Source organism: Macaca mulatta, chromosome 20, assembly GCF_049350105.2.
Source record: "Macaca mulatta isolate MMU2019108-1 chromosome 20, T2T-MMU8v2.0, whole genome shotgun sequence".
Taxonomy (NCBI): domain Eukaryota; kingdom Metazoa; phylum Chordata; class Mammalia; order Primates; family Cercopithecidae; genus Macaca; species Macaca mulatta.
This window is the reverse complement of record NC_133425.1, coordinates 44,438,661-44,464,107: the sequence shown is the minus strand read 5'-3', so window position 1 is coordinate 44,464,107 and position 25,447 is coordinate 44,438,661.

Below are 25,447 nucleotides of genomic sequence, written 5' to 3'. Positions count from 1 at the left end.
CCAGGAATGTGGAAGGCCGGAGGAAGCTGGAAATGGCAAGAAAACAGATTCCCTCCTAGACTCTCCAGAAGAAATACATCCCTGCTGACACCTTGATGTTAGCCCTGGGGAGCAGCCATGTCAGACTTCTAACCTGCAGAACTGTAAGATAATAAATGTGTTTTGTTTCAAGACACTAAGTTTGTGGAATTGGTTACAGCAGTGATAGAAAACTGATATATTAAACTTCAATAATCGTTGAGGTCTCCATCCCACCAGATAATGGAAACTTACACTCAGCCAAGTTGAGATTTCCCCTTCCCCCAAGGTCGTTGCTAACTTTTGGGGGCAGGATTCATAGGCAGCTGGAGATGAGGGTGGGAGTGTCTGGTCCTCAGTTGTGACGTGTCCGTGCCGGTGTCCTTGAAAGTGGCGCATCGTGCATCTGATTCTTGGCTGTCACAACATGCGGGCTGTGTCTGCAGCGTCCTTCACTCCTGACCTTTGGGCCTCTCCCAGCCCAGCTCCTGCTGTCAGTGACTTGCCTGCTCCTCTCACATGCAGCGGGCAGGGGAGGAATGGCTGCCCTCCAACCTTAGTCTGGAATCCCAAGAAGTGCTGGGAGGCTGCCTCATGGCCTTTCTGAACATCACAGGCCTTGTCACTCTTTATATTCCTGTCCAATTTTTCTCTTCCTGTCCAAGACTAGAGAATTTTCCTCTGGGGCAGCAAAACCTGCCTGAAACTATCACGTGTGCTTCTAAGTCTTTGTCTTCAGCCTTAACCTTGGGTTATGAGTCTGATTCCTTTGTCATCAGATTCTGATGTGACACATCTCTCTTGAAGATTGGAGGGTCCATGGTCTCCTGCCCCAGTGGGGAGGGCTGTGAGATAATAGGAAATACCAGAGGGGATCCCCGATTAATTCTTCTGGATATTTTTCCTCTGTATCAGTAGTGGTGTTAGCCAGTTACTGTCACCTGCGAAAGGAAGCCCGCCTGACTGCAATGCCTGTGTCTGAGGTGGGACCCTGACTCATTGTTCAGGGGACCAGGGAAGTAAGAGGTGGCCGGGCTTGAGAAAAAGCTGTGGGGCAGGTATCAGCCAGGCCAGATTCTCTCGGTCTGGAATTTGAATCAGGACATAGGGACAGTCCAGCTGGCTTCAGGCAGGGGAAGAGACGAGAAGACCCTAAGGAGAAGCAGACATGCTGGAGCACAGAAGCACTCTAGCAGTGAAAAATAAAGGAAAAGAGCCACTAATCCCTATTATGGAGGAGCCAGGACCCCAGTCCTTGAAGCCCTCTGGACCCCACAGGGCTAAACACAAACCTCTCCTGGATGCCAGGAGGTTCCTGTTCTCCTTGAACTCCTGAGGCTGAACTGGAATTCCCATCACTGGCGGCAGCAGATGGGGTTCTAACACATCAGTTTCTTTTTTGATTCTAAAGGCCTTGTTATGAGTTGACTTTTCTCCCTGCCCGTATTCCCCAACCCCACAAAATTTATATGTTGAAGCCCTAACCCCAGGTACCTCAGAATGTGATCTGATTGATATCGTCTTTAAGAGGTAACTAAGGTTAAATGAGGTCATTCCGGTGGGCCCTCATGCAATCTGACTGGTGCCCATGTAAGAGGAGGAAACTGGAACGTAGACTGTACAAAAGGAAGACCATATGAGGACACGGTAAGAAGGTGGCCGGCTATAAGCCGACCTGAGAGGCCTCAGAGAAGCCAGCCCTGCCAACAGCTTGATCTCGGCCTCCCAGCCTCCAGAGCTGTGAGAAGATGAAGTCCTGTTGTTTAAGCCACCCGACCTGTGGTCCTTTGTTATGCCAGCCAAAGCACACTAATTCAGGCCTTAAGACCTTTTGTTCTGTGGCCCTGCTGTCCAGGAAGAACAGCTCCAAAGGCAGCACAAACCTTCCCTCCTGCCAGCTCCCAGGAGCTACTTTGAGAAACATGCCCCTTCCTCCTTCCCAAATGAAAGCCAGTGCCCGTCTCTCAGCCCACCCCTCTCTCTTTATGCTTCCATTTTCATGTCTGGATTTCTAAGCCTAAAATGCCTGCTATCTTTAACTTGAAAGACCAGTCAAGTCTTTTGGCAAGGTGGGGGTGGAACGCATCTCCCAACCACACCTCCAGAGATTGCTTTTCTCATTCTTTGGGTCTGAATTCAAGTCCTCCTCAGCCACAAACCTTCTGCCGCATCCCCTCTGGGATTTCCGCAGCAATGAGTTCATCCCACTTCCTCCAGCACAGTGTCCCAGAAGTATCGTACCTACAGCACCTGTGGTTCACAGGATCATGTTAGGTGGCACGCAGAGAAACATTTGTCACGTGGTTAGGATTGATTTTAATGTATAGTAGAAAACAATAAAGCTGGCACCTCAGACCTGTGATTTTACAGGCTTTATGGCTGACGCTGAGGCTAGCAGAGGTGTTAAAATGTCCTACACTAAGTAAATACTGACAGGAGGGGCGTGGCAAAAATCAGCACAGTGGGGTGAGAACAGCGGAAGCTTCGGAGATGAGTATTTTCATGAGCAAATGTGTGCAGCATTGATCTGCAGGAAATTGGCAGAGTGGAGTGGTGCAGGGGTGTGAGTCAGCAAGCGTGAAGGGGGCAGGAGAGGGTTCTAGTCTGCCCTGACACCTCTGTTAGTCCTTCTCCATAACTGACCCTGGAAAACCCGACCCCGGATGTCTGTTTCCCATGGCTACAGTCCATGCGGAAGGCTGCCCAGGCTTGCAGACGAGGCTAGAAAGGCCCTTAGGAACTTATGCTATCGTAGGGGCTCTTGCATCTGAATCTACAGGCATTTCACAGGCAGCAGGGGGCTTCATTTTTTTTCCAACTTCCCTGGTCTTGTCAGAGGCTGGCAACCTCGGCTGTGAAATGAATTTGCTTCCCCCTGTTTAAGCATTGGACAAATGCAAGTTCTTTACCTGAGCCCAGCCACTGAGCAGCACCCTGCAGGGAAATACAACTGTCCAGACAGCAGACAAACCCACCCCACTGTGAAGCCAAGGGTGCATCCCAGTGAAGGCTTGGGGGAGAGGAGGCATAAGACCTGGAAAGCCAGGAAACATGGCGGGTACTTGCAGATGGTCGATCTGTCAGGGGACCTTCAGGCAAGCATGGAAATCTCTGTCCCCACGCCCAGGTTGAGTCACTGCCGGCTCCCCAGCAGCCGAAAGATCACTTAGCTGCAAATGACTATGACTCCCTCATTTGACTGAGGTTTAGCTTGTTAGTTCTAAGGAGCCTTTAAAAAAATGGAGTATTGTGGGAAAGCATGCAACTGTGTGGGCCCTTTCTGATGTAACCATGCGTCTCCGGCTATATTCATCCAATGGCATTTAAGGCTCATTAAATTTTGAATCCAGTGTCACCTGCCTTAGGCTCAAAATAGTTCTCCGTGTGCCTTTTGTCTCCAAACTCCATTTTAATGGAAATTGTTTCCATTCACCTCTCCGTTCCCTTCTTCCTGCCAGCAACACCCGATTTTTAACAATCTCCAGTACGCAGTTGTGCGCTCTGTCATTTGTGAACCTGTCATTTGGGGGAATACATTGGACCTTGACTGCTGTAAACAGTTGATGGTAAAAATGCAAGGAGCACTCTTAGGATATTCCGTTTCCCTCCTGCTTCCTCTCTGGCTGTGCAGAAGGACCCCAAACCCCTCACCCTCAATATTACCGATGGCTGGAAGCTTCATGAGACTCACCACAAGATAGTCTCTGCTTCACATCTTGTGTCTTAACTCAGGAAAGTTCCAGGGTTTCACACAGGGCGTTCATAAGCCCCATCTAAAGGCAGTAGCTGTTTGTCATAATGAATAATTCTTAAACAGCTCTTCATAAGTGCCAGACACTGTTCTAAGTGCTTATAACTGAGTGGCATGGGGGCTATCTCCTTTTTTACAGATGAAGCGACTGAAGCACAGAGAAGGTAAGTAAATGGCTCAAAGTCACACAGCAATTAAGCTGTGGAGCTTGGATTTGAACCCAGGCCCTCTGAATGAAGTCCAAAGCTATATCCTGCCCGCTCTGCTATATGCACTCCTACACCCCTAGTTGGAGGTTGCCTCGTGGTAATGTCAGGCAATCATTTCCAGACCTTTGTATTTTTTCAGAGAAGCCAGAAATCTAAATTTTTATGTGAAATATCCCATTTTTTTTTAAATTGGCAAGCAAAATCATTTTTAACACTGTGAGAGCCAAACAAAATATCCCTATGAACAGTAACTGGTTTTTATGCCACCCAGGTGAGACCTCTGGTTTAAACTAACTCTTCAAATAAAGCAAAGTGGCCATCAAATTCAAACACTTCCATGCCAGCAAGAAGCTTCTTTTGAAACTGAGCAGAAAACCCAAAGAGCAGGCAGAATTCCGTTCTGGGATCCTGGTTGGATATCCCGAAAGTCACCGTGCTTCACGGAGCAGGCAGCTTCTCCAATTGTGACCATTAAGTTGCTTTACAGAAAGATTCAGGGAAACTTGCTTTGCGGTTGGTTGACACCTGCACTGTGTTAAATCAACACAGCAAGTGTAGCAACCAGCACAAGAAATGTCAGCTCTCATTAGCCTGCATATAAATCTGCCTCCACCAGAATCGGGATTACAGAACGTCGGGGAAAATGCCAGGAAGCAAGAACATATGTTGTTCACACAAAAAGAATCTCCAACAATGGGTGTCTTCCTCCACAGTGGAGGCACCTGGAATAGGGACAGGGAGGCTTTGTTTTGCCTTGATGCCGCCCCCACCCCCATCCCCCTGTTCCTGGCCAGGAAACTGGGAAAACTCCACAGCTTCATCATCCGTGGTAGGAGGTTGTGCTAGATTTTCACTGACACAGCTGAACAGTCATGAAATGTCATAAAGAGTAAATGACTTGATCATGCAAAACAGTAATTAGGATGTGGGGCATATTTATGCTATTTACATATTTTAACACCTAATATTAATGATCTTCCTAATCGTACATAAGTAATCTAGACTTTGTGCAATTTGTTCTGGCCTGCCATGAACAGGTAGTCCTTGAAAGCCAGTTCCCATTTCCCTTCTCTCTCCCCACTCTGTATCTGCATTCCTGGAAGCCCACCATGGGGGAAGCCAGGCAGGAAAGCTGGCAATGGGCAATGGAATGCCTTCCCTAAAACACACAGGTCTGGAAGTCATTGGAGGAAACCCAGGAAGGAAGGAAGTTCCCTTGGTGAGAAGTCTTCCTGCAGGCCGTCTAAAGGGGCTGAAGACAGTAAGTGTGCTGATAAATGCATAACAACAGGCTCTCAAAAAAAAAAGAAAAAAAAAAAAAAAGATCCTTGATTTGTAGCACTCGCCAATTTTCATGAAGTAAATACACCCACTATGGCCAATGTAGTGTCCAAACTTCCGACACAATTTCACTGAACACCCATTTGGGAAGGGTCTCGAGCACACCATTAGTTGTGCTCGAGCCACCACCTGATTGACCTCAGTCACTTCCTTAACTCCTGTCTGCAAGTAGAGAAATGCAGCAGGGCCATAGCTATAAGGACTATACCCAACTCCAGATATCGTCCAAGATTACCCAGGTCTTTTCTTGTGCAAAATAATTGCACTGGGGAGCTGGTAAGGAATAACCGAATTCATCACCCTGGCTGCACAAGTGGGAAAGTGCAGCTGAGAGTCGGCAAGAGTTTATGTAAGGGTGCACAGCAGTAGGCCTCAGCGCCGCAGCTGGAGCGCCACTCTCCTTCTCTACCCAGCGCTTTTTGTGCCAGGACCCTTTCTTTGCGCATTCCCTCCTGGTTCCTCCTCAGGCGCCACAGCTTGCTTTTGTGCCTCACAGTCTCCTTGGCCAGGCCTTGTGTATGTAAGTGTGTGCACACATGGAAGGCGGGGCAGCAGGCTAGCAGCCCTGTGAGGTGATGATGGTTGCCAGGTAACAGGAAGGCATCATGGTGAGGAGCCTTCCTTGGCAGATATGAATAAATGGGCGCAGCAGGGAATGGAGCCTCCCTGGAGGAGGAGAATGTGGCAATGTCTGGTATGAGGGTTCTGAGTCAGAAATGGGGTATAAAACCCAAGAAGGAGGAGTTGGGGAGACATTACAGCTCAAGGGGATGTTAAAGAAGAACTGGTCCATTTCCTCCATCAGGAGCCGAGACCCAGCACTGCCAGGAAGCGACTTGCTCAAGGTCACACCATTCAGAGTCAGGGCCACTGGAAGTGAATGGTAGGATCTAGGGCTCCCACTGAACCCCACTGAATATGATAGAAGCCTCATAAGGCACAAGTAACCCCGAATGCCAAGTGTGGGAAGTTTAACAATAATCTCCATGGCTGTGCGTTTGGAAAGAACTCTGTGGTGCTGCCCTGGTCACCACAGACCTTTTCCTCCCCTTCCCATCCCGGCCCTGGGGAAGGGAGCAGAGCCAGGGAGCAGAGAGAGATGAGAAGGAATGATGCTGACGTCACAGGGGGGGCCGTGAAATTCCAAGGGGTCACTGGGCTGAACAGATGGCCGGCAGATATTGGTTTTAACTTGCACATGGCTGAGTAAATAATGTTTAAGTTTTTCTTGCCAGCCTGGGGAGCCGACAGATCGCACTGAGTGGAGGTACCTCCACCTCCTGCCCGCATCATCTGCTCTTCCCGGGGTTTTCATTTCCTACCCTGTTTGCGCTTTAGAGCATGGCTGGCTGGTCAGGAAGCCAGTGCCCTTGGAGGCAGGAGCCTGTGTGCGGAAAGAGGGAGGGAGAGGGTGGAGTGGGGAGAAGGCCAGCCCTTTATTGCAGTGTGTGCCTGGGCAGTACCTGTCAAGCAAAATCACCATCAAGGGTGTCTTGGGTAAATTGCCTGGGATAGGGGGAGCTTATAGTGTTTTAATCCTTGATAACAAAGAACGTGGCATGACTACATACCCCTTGGTCTGCCTGTCAATAAGATTGTTTCTCTGTCCACAGATCAAAGAGCTGGGTCTGGTGAAACGTCAAGGTGGGACTGAGTTTTTATCCTGAAGTGGCCACTCACTGGCCTTTGGCAAGTCTCTTAACTCTGCCGAGCCTCAGTTTGCCCATGCATCCGATGAGGGTGTTGGCGTTGTCCTGAGTATCCTCCTGGAGAAGAAATGTTTGGATGAATCTTGTCTGTGTGAATGGGAGATAAGAATGCAGATGTACATGATGGACAAGCCCAAATTTGCTGGCATAGCAGAAATGGATTCACTGAATTATTTTTGAGCTCCTACTCCATCAAGCTTAGGATGCAGAAGTGAGTAAGGCATGAGCACTACCCCCAAGGAGCTCCTCTGAGCGGTGAGACAGATAAGAGAATAAAACTACCAAATTGTCCGTGTGGTGGTTATCAGTGTGGCTCTGGGGTAAGACTGCCTGAGTTTACACTGCTGTCTATCAACTAAAAGCTGTGTGACCTTGGGGTGGTGACCTTTGTGCCTCAGCTTCCTAATCTGTAAAATGGGCATCTTAATAGTCACTATCTCACTGGGATGTGGTGATGATGGAGAAAATGCAAGCAAAATAAGTAACACGGAGGCCTGACCCACCCAGGGCAAAGACTCAACAAATGGCAGCTGCTGTTACTACCAAGTCTGTGAGAGCAGTAGCCTAGGATCCCTGGGCTCACAGGGAGAAAGACTCAGCCCAGCCTTGGGGGCGAAGTCAGTGAGGGCTGTGAGAGCAGGATCTCAGTTGAGTCCTGAAGGCCAAGTTAAGGGTCGACTAGGAGGCTGGGCATGGTGGCTCATGCCTGTCCTCCCAGCACTTGGGAAGCCAAGGCAGGCAGATTGCCTGAGTCCAGGTGTTCGAGACCAGCCTGAACAACATGGCAAAACCCCGGTTCCACAAAAAATACAAAAAATTAGCTGGGCGTGGTGGCACGTGGAGTCCCAGCTACTTGGGAGGTTGAGGCAGAAGGATGACTTGAGCCAGGAGAGTCAAGGCTGCAATGAGCTGTGATTGTGCCACTGCAATCCAGCCTGTGTGACAGAGCGAAACCCTGCCAAAAAAAAAAAAAAAAAAGAGTTGACCAAGGAAAATGCAAATTCATTCAGCAAATAGTAAAAATGAAGAGCAAGGCAGATAAATCTCTACTGCTTACAACTCTCATTTAGACCAAGGGCCTGCAAATTTTTCTAGAAAGGGTCAGGTAATAAATATTTGAGGCTTTGCAACCCATGCGGTCTCTGTCACAGCACTCAACTCTGCTACTGTGGACGTGTGAAAGCAGCCACAGACAATCCAGAAACACATGAGCATGGCTGTGCTCTGTGAAAACTGTATTTCTGAACACTGACATCTGAATAGCATATCATTTCCATGTCATGGAATATGACTTTTTCTTTTTTTAACATTTAAACATAAAAAACATTCTTACCTCACGGGCCATATAAAAATAGACAGTGGACTGGATTTGTTCAATTGGACCCATGGGTCATGGTTTGTGGATCCTTGTTCAAGAGTAACAATAGGTACGGAATCAATAGAAATGTGACAGTTTTGGATCATGGCCACGACACAGGACAATGACGCAGTGTGTTGTGACACAATCATGAGGGTGAAGGTACCAATTTAGTTAAGGTGGCTGGCTGTGACTCTGTGAGGAGGTGAAATTTGGGCTCAAATCAGAATATCAGCTAACACTAAATATTGCAAAGTCGAAACAGAAGTAAGACCCAGTCAAAGATGGGCTCAGAGTTTTAAGGGCAGAAAGAAGGTTAGTGTGGCTGGAACATAGGACTTGTGAAGGGAGGGGAGGAATTGACTGGAAAAGAGAAGGAAGATCCTGAAAAATGCATCATAAGAGCTTGAGCATATAAGAACCTACATGTGATTAATTCAATATCTGTGGAACTGGCCTTGGTTTGATTGAAGGAAAATATTTGAAAAGGGATTCACTATGTAAATACCTTTTGTGATTTTTTTCAATATGTAGGGACAAAGGGAGGGAATGTATTGAGCGTGCAGAAACGCTGAATCAGTGTCAGGCATTATTATTTACCAGCCCTAATGAGTCTATTTCTTCTGCAGAGCCTGGGACCAGGCGGGGTCTCCAGCACCCCCAGGCACAGATCACGCATGCCTTCTTGCATGTCTTTAATGAGTTGCTCCCCCTCTGCACAGTGGACACGCTGGCTCTCTGCAGCCAGAGCCCCATGTACTGATTACATTAATCTCTGCCTTGGCTCTTGGGGGGCTTCGCCAAAATAAAGTCAAAATAGATTTGGTCAAAATGTCAGTTCCCAAGGAAGGGAGCTTGGCACTGATGCTCTTGGTGATGACATGGGTCCTGGCCCTCTTCCCTGTGTGTCCCCCTCCCTGACCTTGGTGCTTTGGCAGGATGCCTGAGAAAGAATTTTTGTAACAAAAAAGTTTGTCAAAAAGGTTTTCTGCATATCCCTGGGTTAAGGAAGGGAACGAGTGAGACCATGCTTGGGCCGTTGTGCCAGATGAACCTCTGGATTCTGAGAGTAATCTGATTCCCACTTCTCCCACCCCCCACACACATCACACACACACGAACAGACACACATACAACACATGCACACCACACACAGGCATGCACATGCACACAGCACACACATGCACCAAGTGCACACTACACACATGGACACACACACCATATACACCCATGCACACATACCTGTGCATCACACACACCACACATATGCACACCACACATCACACACATGCACCAAGTACACACCACACATGGGCACATACACCATATACACATAGCTGCACATCACACATACCATACATACACACATACCACACACACCACACACACACATGTGCATACACTCACACACCACATATATGGACCTCAAGTGCACTGCACATGCGCACATACCATATACACCCCACACACACCTGCACCACACACACTACACCTACACACCACACACATGCACCACATGTACACTTCACACATACCCACACACAAACCACACACACATGCACACACATGCATGCCACACATGCACATTATACACCACATACACATACCACATACATGCACACATGTGCACACATACACCATACACAGTTACCACACACACACGCACACCACACACACCACACACCACACGCACACCATGCATGCTCACAGCATATGCACACACACACACACACACACTGCAGGCACAGGAATGTGTGTGCCCTCACACACAGCTCACATCATTCCAAGCTGAGTGGTTGCATGGCTAGACCCAGTTTAACTTGAGCTTCATCAGTTAAATGAGTGCTTTTTTTTTTTTTTGCCATTCCGCAGCTGTTGCCGTTTGCCTAATTTCAATCAATTAACTTTTACTTAAAAACATTAAATTTCTTAATGCTGCTGCATTGGGCCAATTGTACAGTAAATCGTGAGTGTGAAGGAGACAAATCACTCCAATTTGCCTGCCCACGGAACAAAGCCGCCATTAAAGCCAATTCTTCTGTCTTCTCGGAACTCCAGGCATGAAGCAAGGGCTGCTGCGGGGGGTGGGGAGGGGAACTCAGTGCTGAGCTGGGTATCCTGAGGACAGCCCATCCACAGCTGGGGCAGGAGCTTGGCTAACTCGATGTGTGGGCAGGGTGGGCTGCTCTGCGGAGGGCCAGGTGGCAAGGTGGCTTGTGAAGCTAATCACTGGGACAAAGGCAGGCTTGGGAGCTTGAGCAAAGGTGGGGTTGCAGAGAGTGCTGCCAGAGGGCGGGTGGGAGAGAGAAGATCCTTAGGAATCTCAGGGGAAGAGTGCACCGGGAGCTTCTTCCCCACCCAGGCCCCTCGGCCCCACATCTCCAGCCACACAACCTCAAGTCAGTCTACAAACAGGGCCTGATCCCAAAGCGGGAAAGGCACGAGGTCTTCACATTCCATCTAAAGGCCTTGCCCTGCTCTGCCGGCCCGACAGAGTTCAGCGCAGCCTGCCACCCTCTCCCTTGCCCACTCTGCCCCGGCCACACTGAACTTAGAGACGTTCCTTGGGCACTCCCAGCACGTCTTGTCCCGGGCTAGAGCCTGTGCTCCTGCTGTTGCCTCTGCCTGCAGTGTTTTTCCTCCAGACAGCAGTCCTTCCCTCACATCATCCAAAGCCCTACTCATTCTCTGAGGAGCACACACCCAGCGCCCTGTATGGCATCATCTTCTCACTCACTGCATGCTCACTTATTTTTCCACAGCTAACACGCCACTTCCCATCTGTCTAATCACTGATGAATCCCCAGGGGCTGAAACAGTGCCCAACACATAGTAGGTGCTCAATAAATGTTTGTTGACTTGAATAAATGGAATTCTTTAGGCTGGCATCTGAGCCTTCAGTGATAACTGGCTTCTTGCTTTCTGGCCTCTTCCCTGAGGACTTCACTTCTCATCCTTGTGCTCTGACTGAATGGGCCTTCCTTCCATCCACAAACACTTGCTGCTCCTGCCTGCCCCTGAGGCCTCACACCTATTGTCCCTGCTCCATCTGCCATGTGAAATACCCTCTCTTCTCCCCATTATACCCCTCAACACACACACACACGTGATTACACACACACACACGTGCTTACGCACACACACACACACACACATGCTTGAGTTTCTCTTCCTCCAGGAAGCCTTCCTTGACCACACCAACCTCCAGGAATGATTTCTTCCTCTGAGCTTTGGTATCATGATCTCTCCATCCCAGAGGATCTCAGGGCTGATATATCACTGGAACTGCCCTGGAACCTTCTAATAGTCCAGATCCTAGCACCCTCTCCTACAGACTTGGACTCAGGGAACCAGGGTAGGTCCTGTGCATTGGTATTTTTTAAGCTTTCCTGGTGGGTCTCATTGTTAGTAGGGTTTAAGGCTCTGGTCTAGCTGTTTTGCTTAGTTGCCAGCTGGTTTTGCTTGGTTGCCAGCTCACTTTTTACTCTCTCGGTGGGACAATACATGGCTGGAAGGCCATCTCTGTTATGTGCTCCTCACTAATATCCAACACATTCGAGTAAACTGTAAGTGTTCCATAAATGCCACTTAAGAAAACACAGGTCATAGGGAGCCGGCAGGAGCCTCCTGAGCGTGGAGGACTCGGATGCTGGGAACAGCACCATCAGGAGGCAATCACGGCATTTGGAGCTGAGCAGCCTTGGTGTTGAGTTCCAGCTTTCACGCTTACTGGCGGGATAACTTTTAGCAACCCTAATATTCGTTTCCTCTGCCATGGAATGGGGATGGCAGTAGCCTCTCCCTCGTGGGGTTGTGGTGAGGATTTGGTAGCAGCCTCTCCCTCATGGGGTTGTGGTGAGGATTTGGTACCATTAAGGATATTGCCTGGTATAGTGCCCAGCCTGCAATAAGTGCTCAGTGAATGGGAGCCACTCTTTTGTTGCTAAAACAAGGTTTTTGCAAAGAGGCAGAGGCCTCTGAGCCCCTCCACGTCTGCCCAGAGCTGACTCAGCAGCAACGCCGGATGCTGCACTGTTAGCTCAGCTCAGCTGCTCCACTTCTCAACCCGCTCCTCCGGTCCCAATGCAGGTTGGGGGTCCGACTGGGGCAGCTGCAGAAGTGTGCCCCCTGCCTGCATTCCCTCCCAGGCCTCCACCCCCACCCCTCCTGCCAATCATGCCACATGGCCACCTCCCCCCGCACAAGGAGCCCGGCTGCGCTGCAGCCTCACAGCACATGCAGGGCTCACACATGCTCACCCTGCCGCCCAGCCTGCAGGCCCGTGTGCTGCCATGGCTTGGTGCCCAGTCCTGGGCACAGCTAGGCCAGTGCACAGCCTGGCAGATGGCAGCAGGGTGGGGGCAGAAGGAGAGCGAGAGCTCCTGCTGGTGCTTGAGGTGAGGGTTGGGGTGGAGGCGTCCGTCAGCAGGGGGAGGGAGGAAAGCTTGGCCGGCAGGCAAGAGATGCCGTCATGGCTTGTGTCTGTGCAGTGGATTCCCACACTGTGGCTCCTGGCTGGGTTTTCCCGGAGGCCTGGCTCAACCCAGGCCTGGTCATGACATCAAGGCCATCAGCTGGTGAGCTGAAGCCTGCAGATAAGGACAATTCTGGGACTGAGCGTCCAGGATGCTGCATTCCCCTGCTTTCAGTTCTGGAATCCATCTCCCTCCCAATTCAGTTCAATCAAACTCAGCAATGACTTTGAGAGTGTCTGCTCTAGCCCCAGGTGCCAGGAAACAGCGTGCTGTCCATCAGAAGAACTGAACTGAAATCAGGGCACTGGAGACTGGTCCCAGCCTTGCCACTGGACAAGCTGTGCTTCAGCCTCTCAGAGCCTTGGCTGACACTCCTGGGGATGGGATGGGGGTTACAGTGATGGTTAAGAAAGATGATAGATGTGCATGGCCTTGAAAAACTGCAGGATGCTTTAGAAATGGTGGATTCACTTCATATCTTTAAGGAGAAAAGCAGGAAACACACATGTCTGAGTAGCATCTCATGTGTGGAGGTGGGGAGGGATGTGCCATGTGGGTAAAGCTGAGGGAACTCAAAGAGGGAGGAGATAATTCTTACAGAGGCCATTTAGCAAGGTGGCCATGGTCTTGGGTTCCAGTTAGACACACCTGTATGTCCAGTTTGGGCGTTGCCTCACAGCAGCCATGGGATAGTTAGAAAGTCAACTGACTTCTCTGGGCATTGCTGTTTTCATCCGAAAAATGGGATTAAAAGAGTCTTTTTTCCTGGGATCCTGAGGATTTAATAAGATCAGCAAGCACAGAGTCTGGGATATAGTACAATGTTTCCACCACTGTCACCATTGATAGGGTTTGAATATCCCCTCCAAATCTCATGGAATGTTGGAGGTGGGGCCTGGTGGGAGGAGTTTGGGCTCACAGGGCCTGATCTCTTATGACTTGGTGCTGTCCTCATGACATTCCTATCCTCAGGAATGTGCTCCTGAGTAAACATTATTTACTCAGCCAGGTGTGAGTTAAAACCAATATCTGCCAGCCATCTGTTCAGTCCAGTGACCCCTTGGAATTTCACAGCCCCCCCAAAGAGTGGTCTGGTTGTTTAAAGTGTGCAGCCCCTCTCCTTACACTCTCTCGCTCTCTCTCTCGCTCGCTCACTTGCTCCTGCTCTGGCCATGTGACATGCCTGCTGCCACTTTGCCTCCTGCCATGAGTAAAAGCTCCCTGAGGCCTCCCTGGAAGCTGAGCAGATATTGGTGCCATGCTTATACAGCCTGCAGGACCATGAGCCAATTAAATCCATTTCCTTATAAATTACCCAGTCTCAGCTATTCCTTTACAGCAATGCAAGAATGGCCTAATAGAACCATCATTCCAAAAGGACTGAGGAGATTAAGAACTTACCTTCCTCAACAAACTGTCCTAATAGTTGACATATCCCATTAACCATAACCAACAACCATGGCTGCTACTGATGGAGCATGACAGCGTGCTCACTTTTAGAATTCACCATTGCATTGAACCCTCACAATAGCCCCAAAGGGTAGGTATACTATTATTCCTTTTACACTGATGACAAAAAAAGTAGAACCCAAGTTATGTAAGATACTCAAGACCACATTGTTAGAATTTTGAATGTTGGAGATTTGAATATTGGTCATCTGACTCGAAGATTCCCAGATTCCCTGACCATCATTATACTATCTCCCCCAACCCCAGGGAATGCTCCCACATAGACCTCACCTAACTCCCTGAAACTCGCTGTGGAGTCAGTTTCTCCAGAGAACGGGCATTGGGCCACCTATTAGGCATCTCATTCCCCAGAGTCCCCAAAGGAGAGAAAGTGGAGGCCAGTGCTCCTTTCTCCCTGTGGCCACACGGCTCACGTGACCAGGCCCCTCTGCCCCCGCCAACCTCTACTCTCCTTCTTCACTCACCCCACTCCAGCTCCCTGGCCACCTTGCTGTAGCTTGGACTTTATGCCATTCACAGCAGCTCCTCCCAGCACAGGACCTTTGTCCTTGCCGTCCCCTCCAGGGGTACTTCCCCCAGTGCTCATGGGCTGGTCTACATCTCGTTCTCTACATGTGCCAGCTCCTCAGAGGGCTTCCCTGACACCAGTCCCCGGCTACAGTGCCCCCCTCCCCACCACAGGGCCACCACGTTCCTTAGCTCTGAAAAGATCTCCTCCATCCATTTCCTTGCTTTCCAGCCATCTCCCCAGGGGAGAATGGGAGCTCTGGAGGGAGAGGAAGATTCTTGTTCACCTGTGGGCTGGGAGTGCTCTCCCCAGCACTGGGCATAGTGCTTGACACAAAGTCCATGCTTGATGAGCCCTTGTTGGCTGACTGTGTGAGGCACTCAGGAATGGAGGGCAGCAGGCAAGGTGGGGGGTTTGCCCCACCCGCGATCCGGTGCAGCAACCCCCACCCCTCGCCCCTAAGGAGAGCTCTGGATCTGGCTTCAGAGAAGAAGCTGAGAGGGAAGACAGCTGCCTCCACCGCTCCTTCCTGCTTTCTCTGATGACGGAGCTCAAAGTCTGGGTCAGTGTGACCTGGGAATGAGGAGGAGAAACGCCTCTGCAGGCGAAGTCTCTTCTGATGGGAGTTGTCACTGAGTCACCACTTTTCACAGAGATTCCTGCAGGATTCCCGGAACTCAGGGAATGAACCCCACCAAGGGCCAGGGCCTCCACCTGAACCCCAGAGCCCCTTCTCTTTGGTCTGGGCAGGCACCAGCGGGGTGGTTTTTCAGGCCCCAGATTGAAGTTCCCACCTAAATACCATCTCTGGGCCCTGGGGACACTTCCTCCTCAAAGGCCCTTCTATCAAAATTATGTACTCACTGCTTCAGAAGCCAGAGAGAAACAAGGGCTCTCTGGTGATGCTAAAGAGTCCTCAAACCTAAGGATGCAACTTCAGCTCCCAACTATCCTCCCACACAGCAAGGTCCTGTCCTGCCCAGCATGGGTGTGGGAAACATGGGGGCCTGCAATGTTCTCACATGTCCTGAGTTTCTGAATCACTGCTGGCTCAGAATTAGGCTCAGGAGAACCACATGGAACTGTAAGTCATTTCACTTTGTGCTCAGATGGTTCTCTGCCTCCTTCAAGTATTCTCCCTCCATGCTTCTCCTCCGCTCCAGAATAATCCTGCCATAAAGCATAGATTCTAATTAGTAGTTGTGTGACCTTGGGCAAATGACTTCACCTCTCTGTACCTCAGTTCCCTCACTATTAAGTAGCAATAATAATAACACCTACATCGTAGAATTGTGATGATTTAATTTGATAATGTATCAAAAGCACTTACAACAGTGCCTAACAAAGAGTAAGACTTAGTACATTCTTGTTGTTGTTATTGCTTTTAGTTAAGAAAATGATATCTACTGTAATAAATAAATCCTAGAATCTCAGTGGCTGAACAAAGTAACGTTTGTTTCTTCCTTACATCACAGTCCACAGCACGTGTCCCCTCCACACAATGATTCAGGGATTGAAGCTCTTTCCATGATACACCTACAGCCTCAGGATCTATTTATTCAACTGTTGAGAGGAGAAAGAAGATGGAAGCTCTCACATGGGAGAGTTGGGGGAACCAGGTCTAGAAGAGCATATCACTCCCACCCACTGTTCCCTTGGTGGGAACTCAGTCACATGGTCTTGCCTGCTTGCAGAGAATGCTGGGAAATGTAGTCCAGCTGAGTGCTCAGGAAGAAGAGGAGTGGCTTGTGGACAACTGGTCTCTGCCACAGTTATTTTGTTGTTATTATGCAGTACTTTCACTCAGAAACTATTCCACAACATCCCCACACCCACAGATATGGCCCTCACACTGCCCTACCTCTCTACCCCACCCTCACTTCTCTCCAATACACACCTGCTCCAGCCAAACCAGCAACCTGTGTACCTGATGAGGCTACAAAAATATGGATTGAGACAGGAATACAGAAACCACTTCTCTGTGACTGCATGTGGGTAAAAGCCATGTCAAATTTGTCTTTGCATTGCCACCTCCTAACGTTGTTCCAGGATTATAGTTAGTAGCTAAGAAATGATGATAGATTGAACCAGTGTCCTCATTCCAAAGATATTCTGAATTATTCGATAATTGATCTGGCCAGCAAAACCTTGATAACAAATAGCACTGACCTTCAGCTCCAGCATCGGGGAGACATTTGGGAAGGGTGGGGACTAGAGTGAACTGACAACAGGTATGTGAGTGGAAAAGACAGCTGCTACTTAGCATTCGCTGATCGTGTCCATTTAGGAGCCAAGTGTTACCAGATCTTTGTTTTTAAAGCAAAAACATGGGATTTTTATGTGCAATCTCTTGGCTTTTTAAACGTAAATTTAACAATGCTTTAGATACAGCGTGTTAAAAGCAACTGCAAAAATACAGTGTGTGTAGGGAGGGGAAGAAAGCCTATAATGTGGGCCAAACAGAATACATCTTTAGGGCAACACCAACCTGAAGCTATCATTTGCAACCTCTGCTATAAACCATATATGTAGATGTAGTTGAAGAAATGGTAAGCAATTTTATTGGCCAAAGTTGCTCTGTATTAATCAAAACAAGCAAAACAAGGAATCCATGAAGAAACATGGATCCCTTCAGGATCCCTTGAAGATTCATGTTTCAGGTAAGAATGTTGAATATTTCTTGAATATCTTTTTCACCTTCTTCACAAGTCAAGATTTTAGGTAAATCATCACTTTTTCCTCTCATTTTTGGGGAACTGTATGAGTCAGAGTTCACCAGGGAAATAGAACCAACAGGATACACACACACACACACACACACACACACACACACACACACAGAAATTCATTGTTAAAAATTGGCTCATGAATTATGGAGCCCGAGAAGTCCCAAAATCAGCAGCCAGCAAGCTAGAGACTCAGAGAGCCAATGTCTAGCTCTAGTATGAAAGCGAGCGGGATCAAGACCCAAGAAGAGCTGAGGTTGGGTGCAGTGGCTCATGTCTATAATCCTAGCACTTTGGGAGGCTGAGGCAGGAGGATCTCTTGAGGCCAAGAGTTTGAGATTGACCTGGGCAATGTAGTGAGATCCCATCTCTTAAAAAATAAGGAAAAAATAATTTGTTTTTTAATGGCTAGATACAGTGGCTCACGCCTGTAACTCTAGTACTTTGGGAGACTGAGGCAGGGGGATCACATGAGCCTAGAAGTTCAAGATCAGTCTGGGCAATATAGTGAGACCTTATATATATCAAAAATTTAAAAATTAGCACCACCAAGTGTGGTGTGCACACCTGTAGTCCCAGCTACTCGGGAGGCTGAGGTAGGAGGATTGCTTAAGCCAGAGAGGCAGAGGTTGCAATGAGCTGTGATTGTACCACTACACTCCAGCCTGAGAGACAGAGCAAGACTCTGTCTTGAGACCCTGTCTCAAACAAAGTAAAAGAGAAGCACTGACGTCTCAGTTTGAGTCTTAAGGTGGGAAAGGACCAATGTCCCAGCTCTAAGCAGTGAAGCAGAAGGATTTCCCTCTTACTCAGCCTTTTTGTTTTATCTAGGTCTTCAGTTACCTGGATGAGGCCCACACATATAGGGAAGGCAGTTTGCTTTGCCGAGTCTACTGATTTGATGTTAATCTGAGTACCCTCACAGACATACTCAGAAAACTGTTTGACCAGGTGTCTGGGGATCCACAGTCAAGCTGACACATAAAACTAACCATCACAGAGACCCCCCAAGACTCCTTCTTACCTCACATACCTGCAAATGTGGAGATACTGTGGTGCAACCCAGTGTTCTGAGTGCTAATAGCTCTGTCATCAAATTGCTCTGTGGCTCCCAGGTAAGTATCCCAATCTCTGTTCCCATTGTTCATTCCTGTGCGGTGAGAGTTGGATTCCATGACCCATAAGGTCTTTTCTAACAGCAGTTCCTGCCTTACAAACTTGGAATCAAAGCAGACCACATTTACCAGGCTCATTGCTTGTGACTTTATTGAGTAATTTGTACAAAACCTCTAAGAATAATTTATTCACCTAGTAGTGTGAGATGAGGGGAAGAAAATCAATAGGTGTCTCAGTCATTTTTTATTTTCTAAACCATAAAGAGATTTTATTCCATTTCAGAGTATTCGCAGACACCTTACCCTGCAATGTGTCTTTATGGACAACTTTCAAGAATGCCTAAAGAGATTCATTTCAGGGACTGAAAACCCTTGCTTCATCCTGAATCCACAGGAAAGAGCCCTCCTAGGGAATAAACTTTCCCAGGGTTTTTTTTGTTTTTTTTTTTTTTGTTTTTTTTTTCATGACACTTGAGAGATTACTGGAGAAACGAGGCAGGAGAGGGTTTAGAAGGAAAGCAACATTCCCTGTCTCTCAGACTCATCTCAAAGTCATTCTGGGAATACATTTAAAGGCCTCTTATCTCAAATTCAACTGCCTTAAGTTGTTGTTGCTTCAACAACTTAAAGTTGTTACACTCACTTCTCTTCCATCGAGGTAATGGGCAGACCAACACTTGGCTTAAACAGACTCACTGCAACAGTTGACTGCAAGGAATATAAACAGACTTTTTGCAAAACGTGGAGCTCATCATCAATCCTGAAGAAGTTCAGGAGCTTCTTCCGTTTTCTGGTCCTCCTCATAGGCCAGGTAAGAAGCAAATAGAGAGGAAAGATCTTAGATGAAGAAGTGGATCTAGCCCTAACCCCATCACTGACCATGCTTGTATTAGTTCATTCTCACACTGCTATAAAGAACTACCTGAGACTGGGTTATTTACAAAGAAAAGAGGTTTAATTGACTCATAGTTCTGCAGGCTGTACAGGAAGCATGGCTGGGGAGGCCTCAGAAACTTACAATGATGAAGGAAGACAAAGGGGAAGCCAGCAAGTCTTACATGCTGGGAGTAAGAGGAGCAGAGAATTAGCGGGAAGTGTACACACTTTCAAACAACCGGATCTTGTGATAACTCACTATGGTTCGAAAAGCAAGGAAGAAGTTCACTGCGATGATTCAGTCACCTCCCACAAGGCCCCTCCTCCAACTTGTGGGGATTACAATTCAACATGAAATTTGGGTGGAGACAGAGCCAAACCATATCAAGACTTGAGTAGGAGACTTAGCTTCTTCAAGTCTCAGTTTGCTCATCTGTAAAAGGGGAATCACACTATCTACTTTCTTCATGGAGTTGTGTCAGGACCCAATAAGCTAACATCTGTTCCTGGTAGGTTTTTTGTTGCAAGCAATAAAAAGCAACCCTGGCTGCCTTGACAAAAATGGATCTCCTGGAAGCCTAAAAGACACTTTCAGGGTCCACAGAACACTGTAAAACCAGGAGTGGATATAGACAGAACCATTGGCTCTTGTGCCAGACACCACACCTGCTGAATCTCAGCTCCAAATACACCCTTCTCACTCTGCTCTCCAATTCAGGGACTTGGATGTTCCAAGCCATACCCCTCTGGTGACTCCCTCCCATCCCCCCTGCCTTGTCTTAAATATCCTTCTGTTTTGCTTAAGGTTACCTGTCATTGGATTTCAGGCCCATCACAAATCTAGGATGACATCATCTTGAGATCTTCGCTTGATTGCATCTGCAAAAGACTCTTTTTTCAAATAAGGTCATATCCATAGCTTCTAGGTGAACATATCTTTTGGGAGCTACCATTCAACCCACTACAAGTAATGACGTCTTTTACACTTTTCTAACTAGTTGTTCAATGCTTCACCTTTGTAACTGATAGAAGAGTTACTCTCTCCCTCTTAAGGTCCAAACCAATGATGAATTGTCCAAGATTCCTGGGGACTTAACGCAGTCCAGAGAAAACAGAGGGTCAATCCAGCACTCCACATGGAGAAAACTCTGGGGAAGGATCCAAGGACCACTGCTGTGGGTCATCCAACACTGTGTTGAGCTGAATGCTGGTCAGCTGCTGCTACTATCTCTTCCTAGTCTAGATCACTGTAGAGGCCACCTTATTCTTGAGGGAGAGACAGCAATATCACTCCTTCAGTGCCAAGCTTGGCCCGGGGGTCTCTAGAGTTTTACATGCAGGAGTGCAGATCATTTTTCTTCTTCCTGGTCCCCCACCACCTTGAGGGATTTAGGCAGCTCCAGGGATTCAGGGTCAGCCCTAGATCCATTTCTTACCTCCTCGCTATACCTGGGCCACCAACCCCTACCTCCCAGGGACCCTCCTCTAGAGAACAAGCAGGTTTCCTTCTTTAACCTCAAAGCACCAAGGGTCTGACTATATAACCCTCCTTCCCCAGACACTGCACCACAGCCCTTCCTCCAGAATGAGGGTCCCAAGTGAGTCAAGTAGACATGGAACATCTACTCTTTGGAGGATGGGGAGGATGACTTTCTACAATTCCAGGGAGATTTTCTGGCTCTGAATTGAGGAAAGAAATCCTACACGTTTAATTTCTGGCAGGGCATACCTCCAGTGATTACCTGCTATTATGTAAAAAATCAAATTGCAAATATAGCACAAAGAGTATGATCCTATTTCAAGTAAATAGGTGTAGATCTTAGAATGATATCCAGTAAATTATTTACACATTCCTCTGTTGATGATAGGATGGCAGACCATTTTTATTTTCATCATTCTCTTATCTGCATTTTCTAAGTTTTCTCCTATAAGCATATATCTCTTTTGTAATAAGATTTTTAAGGTTATATAAAAAATAATACTAGCACCTTGCAGTCACATAGTGCTTTGCTGCATCTCACAGCTCTAATCTAATTTCCTATCTGTGAGGTCAGAAGGGCAGGTATTTTTATCCCTGTTTTATAGATGAAGACTCTGAGGAGCAGGGAATGTGAGACATGACGTGCCCAAGGTCTGAGAGCAAAGCCAGGACCAGGACCTAGGCAGGGCTGCCAGCTCTCAGTTTGTGTGGCTTTGCTCATGCCTGGAGCCAGCTAGCTGCAGCTGGGAATATTCAAAGAAGGACCCAGAAATTATGACTGTGTAAGGTCAAGACGCAACAGGGCCCAAGGCAACAATGACCCTGGCTTTGGCCAGTTGAGAAAGGGAAGGCGGGGGCAAGAAACTAGAGGACTGTGGGAGAAGGAAGCCTCTTGTTTCTGGATCTCCAGAAAGGGAAGGAAGCCCCCACACTCAGCAGCAGGGAACAGAGCGGGTGGCGCCTGCTGGGGTGATCATCTCAGGGAAAGGTGAGCCCAAGATGTGAGCTGGTCTCAGGGGGAAGCCATTCAGTTGTCACGTAAGTTAAGAGACTTAAGAGACTGCTATGAGACCACTGCCTCCTTGGTTCATCTGATATCTGAGAAAGGACAGGTAAAGATTGTCCTCCCCAGATGCACCTGCCAGTTCTTCCTTAAGGGAGGGGGGATGAAGATGGATGAGAGCCTACAGTTCTCAAAATGCTCTGCATGGACACAGTGCCAGGCTCAGGGCAGCCTCTCCATAAAGTTGTGTTGAATTTATGAATTCTATCTAAACACACAGCACCTGCCATGAGACAGGTGTGATATATTATCACCTCCATTTTGCCAGCAAGGAAACTGAGGCCCAGGCCATGACTTGCCCAAGTTTACACTGGTGAGCATTCAGGAGGGGACGTTGTACCTGTGTTCTTGTCTCGTGATTCAGCCTGCTCTCTGCTGCACACATAGGGCTGCCTCTCGGAGGGGCACTTCAGAGACACCCGCGTTTGCTCTTTTGCTACTAAATTGTCCTGAGGCAACATCACATAAACATTACAGAAAATGACTCCAACTGCACTAATTAACTCCCAGGGACATAGCACTCTCCCCAACTCTGAAACCACTCCAGGCTCTGAGTTACGCCACAGCGGGTGTGGAAAGAGAAGGCAGGACAGAGTTCAAGGCAAAGTTCTGATGGGATGCAGTTGAACAGAAGACAGACAGCATGTCTGGATGATTGCTGTTTTGATTAGAAATCGTTTCATTGCAAGTGAGAGAAACCCAGTTCAAATCTGCTCAGGAGGAAAGGAGAATGTCTATGAAGGATGGGTAAGGAATCTCCTGCCACCTGGGAGGCCTTCTGCTGGGTCTGCAGGCTGGGTCAGGGGTCAGGGGTCAGGGGTCAGGGCATGAACATTTCCAGGACTCACATGCCTTTTCCCACCATGTATTTCAGTTTCTCTTGCATGCGTTGTTGATTTTATTATTTCTTACTGCAGACCAGCTTTCTCCACCTAAGGGGTAACTTGGTATTGAGAAGTTCTTATGGCTGGGACCAGCAGAGAAGAGATGAACTTCTCCCCTTAGATCTACTATAAAAATAAATAAATAAAAATAAATAAATAAATAAATAACAACAACAACAAACAGGTAAGTAATATGATTTGCTTATCTGGAATCAGCTGCTACTCCCTCAGCAAGTCATCACAGCTAGGACAACAGAGTCACACTCATTGAATACAAGGCCCACATCTGTGAGGCTGGGAACATCCAAAGAAGAAGCGTCATCATTTGTCTTCTGCTTGGCTTTCTCCTGTTTGGAGAGCAGCTTTGTGTAAGGATCCATGCTGGGTTATTTTCATGCATGAGTTCATCTGTTTTCACAACTACCCCCACAGAGTAGCAGCCCATCATCACCCCATTGAACAGAGAGAAAGCTGAGACCCAGACAGGTTGAGTAACTTGCTCAGGTTGTGCAGCTGCTGAGTGATGGAGCCAAGATGTAAATTCATTTATTCTTCATGCCAAAGTATGTTCCCTTTCTTACACCATATTTTCTCTTTAATAGGCATTTAAAGAGCACTTACTGTGTGCAAAATCCTGGAAGGCACACATAAATAATCCAAACTGAGGCCTATCTTTCTGGAGTCTATTTGAGATGATCTTACTCATCCTTAAGAACATGTAACAGCAGCAGAAGAGTTAACAAACATGGTACCAGGTGCCACATAGTGGAGAGAGGGAAAGAAAAGGTGCACTTATTGAGTACTGACTGTATGCCAGGCTTTGTGCTGAACATTTTCATGTTTGTCCTCTAGACCTCTACCATCCAATAGAGTAACCATTAGTCATGTATAACTATTTAAAATGAAAATACACTTCCTGTCACTACCACAATTCAAGTGTTCGGTAGCCACATGTGGCTAGTGGCTACCATATTGAACATCACAGATAAGTATTTCTATCACCACAGAACATTCTATTGAACATTACTGGCCTACACTGGGAGGTCCATGAGCGCAGGCACTGGGGCTTGCTCTCTGCTCTCTATTTTATGCGCAGTGCCTCCAGAGTACCTGACACATGCTAGACACTCAATAGTTAAGGCATGCATGAACAAATGAATACATATACACACACATATGTATATATTTAGATTCAAAGACCACTTCTGGCCAGGTGCAGTGGTTCATGCCTGCAATCACATTTTGGGAGGCCAAGGCAGGCAGATCACTTGAGCCTAAGGGTTTGAGATCAGCCTGGGCAATACGGAGGAACCCCATCTCTACAAAAAAATAGAAAAATTAGCTAGGCATGGTTTCACATGCCTGTGGTCCCAGCTACTCGGGAGGCTGAGATGGGAGGATCCCCTGAGACCAGGAAGTAGAGGTTGGAGTGAGCTGTGATTGTGCCACTGTGCTCCAGCCTGGGTGACAGAGTGAAACCCTGTCTCTCAAAAAAAAAAAAAAAAAAAAAAAAAGACAACTTCCATTAGAAGACTTACTGTATATTTAAGTATAACTTTCTGTTAAAATGTGAAAAAAAGAGGCAGTGGGATATGCCTGGATTCTCTGCAGGCAGCACATTTTGTGGGCAGGGTAGGACCGTGGAGGGACAGAGACATTGTAATGACCATTCTGCATTGAGCACCCGTCACTTTCATGCCAACTTATTATATTTATAATTTCATGGACTCCTCTCAAGAACCTTATAAAGTGAGATTATTATCCCCATTTTATAGTTCACAAAATTGAGACTCAAAAAAGCTAACTACTGCACTTAAAATCACACAGCAAATAAGTCCCAGAGCCTCCAAAGCCCACACTGTCACCCACCACAGTACTCCCATCTATTTATTTCCTGTACAGCGGAAGCCTGTCTTGACCCCAGCATAATGAATTTTCAGCTTTGGGGTGAGGCTGACTCCCATGAGCAGGCAGATGCCCAGCACCCTTTTAGTCCTCCCAAGCCCAGAGGACCAAGTCATTCATCAGCCACGCCTGGCCCAGAGGTGAGCAGCCTCACAGGTTACCTCTGCACGCATAGGAAAAAAAAAAAAAAAGGACTCTTTTACGCCGCCTTGTGGCCAGGTAAGGCGAGGGCTCAGAGAAATGGGGCTGCCCCTTCTGCAATCCGACTGCAAGAAAAGCACCACGGTGGTCTTGGGGGTGTAAAATCAGCAGGGGCCTCTTTCCTGTTCTAGCATGTATGGAAGGAAGTGGTGAAGGATTTTGTCCAAGTGGCCCCATTTGCAGGACCGTCGTGGCTCATAACCTAAGTATGCACTTTCACCACCCCCCAAAAAAGCAAATTACCTTTCCTTCAAGAGCTCTCATCTGAAAGTTTTCCGAGTGTTTCTTTGTCTAACCGCTGTTTTCTCGCTTGTTTATTTATTGCCCATTTTTGATTAAAATATTCTATTCTCAGGAGT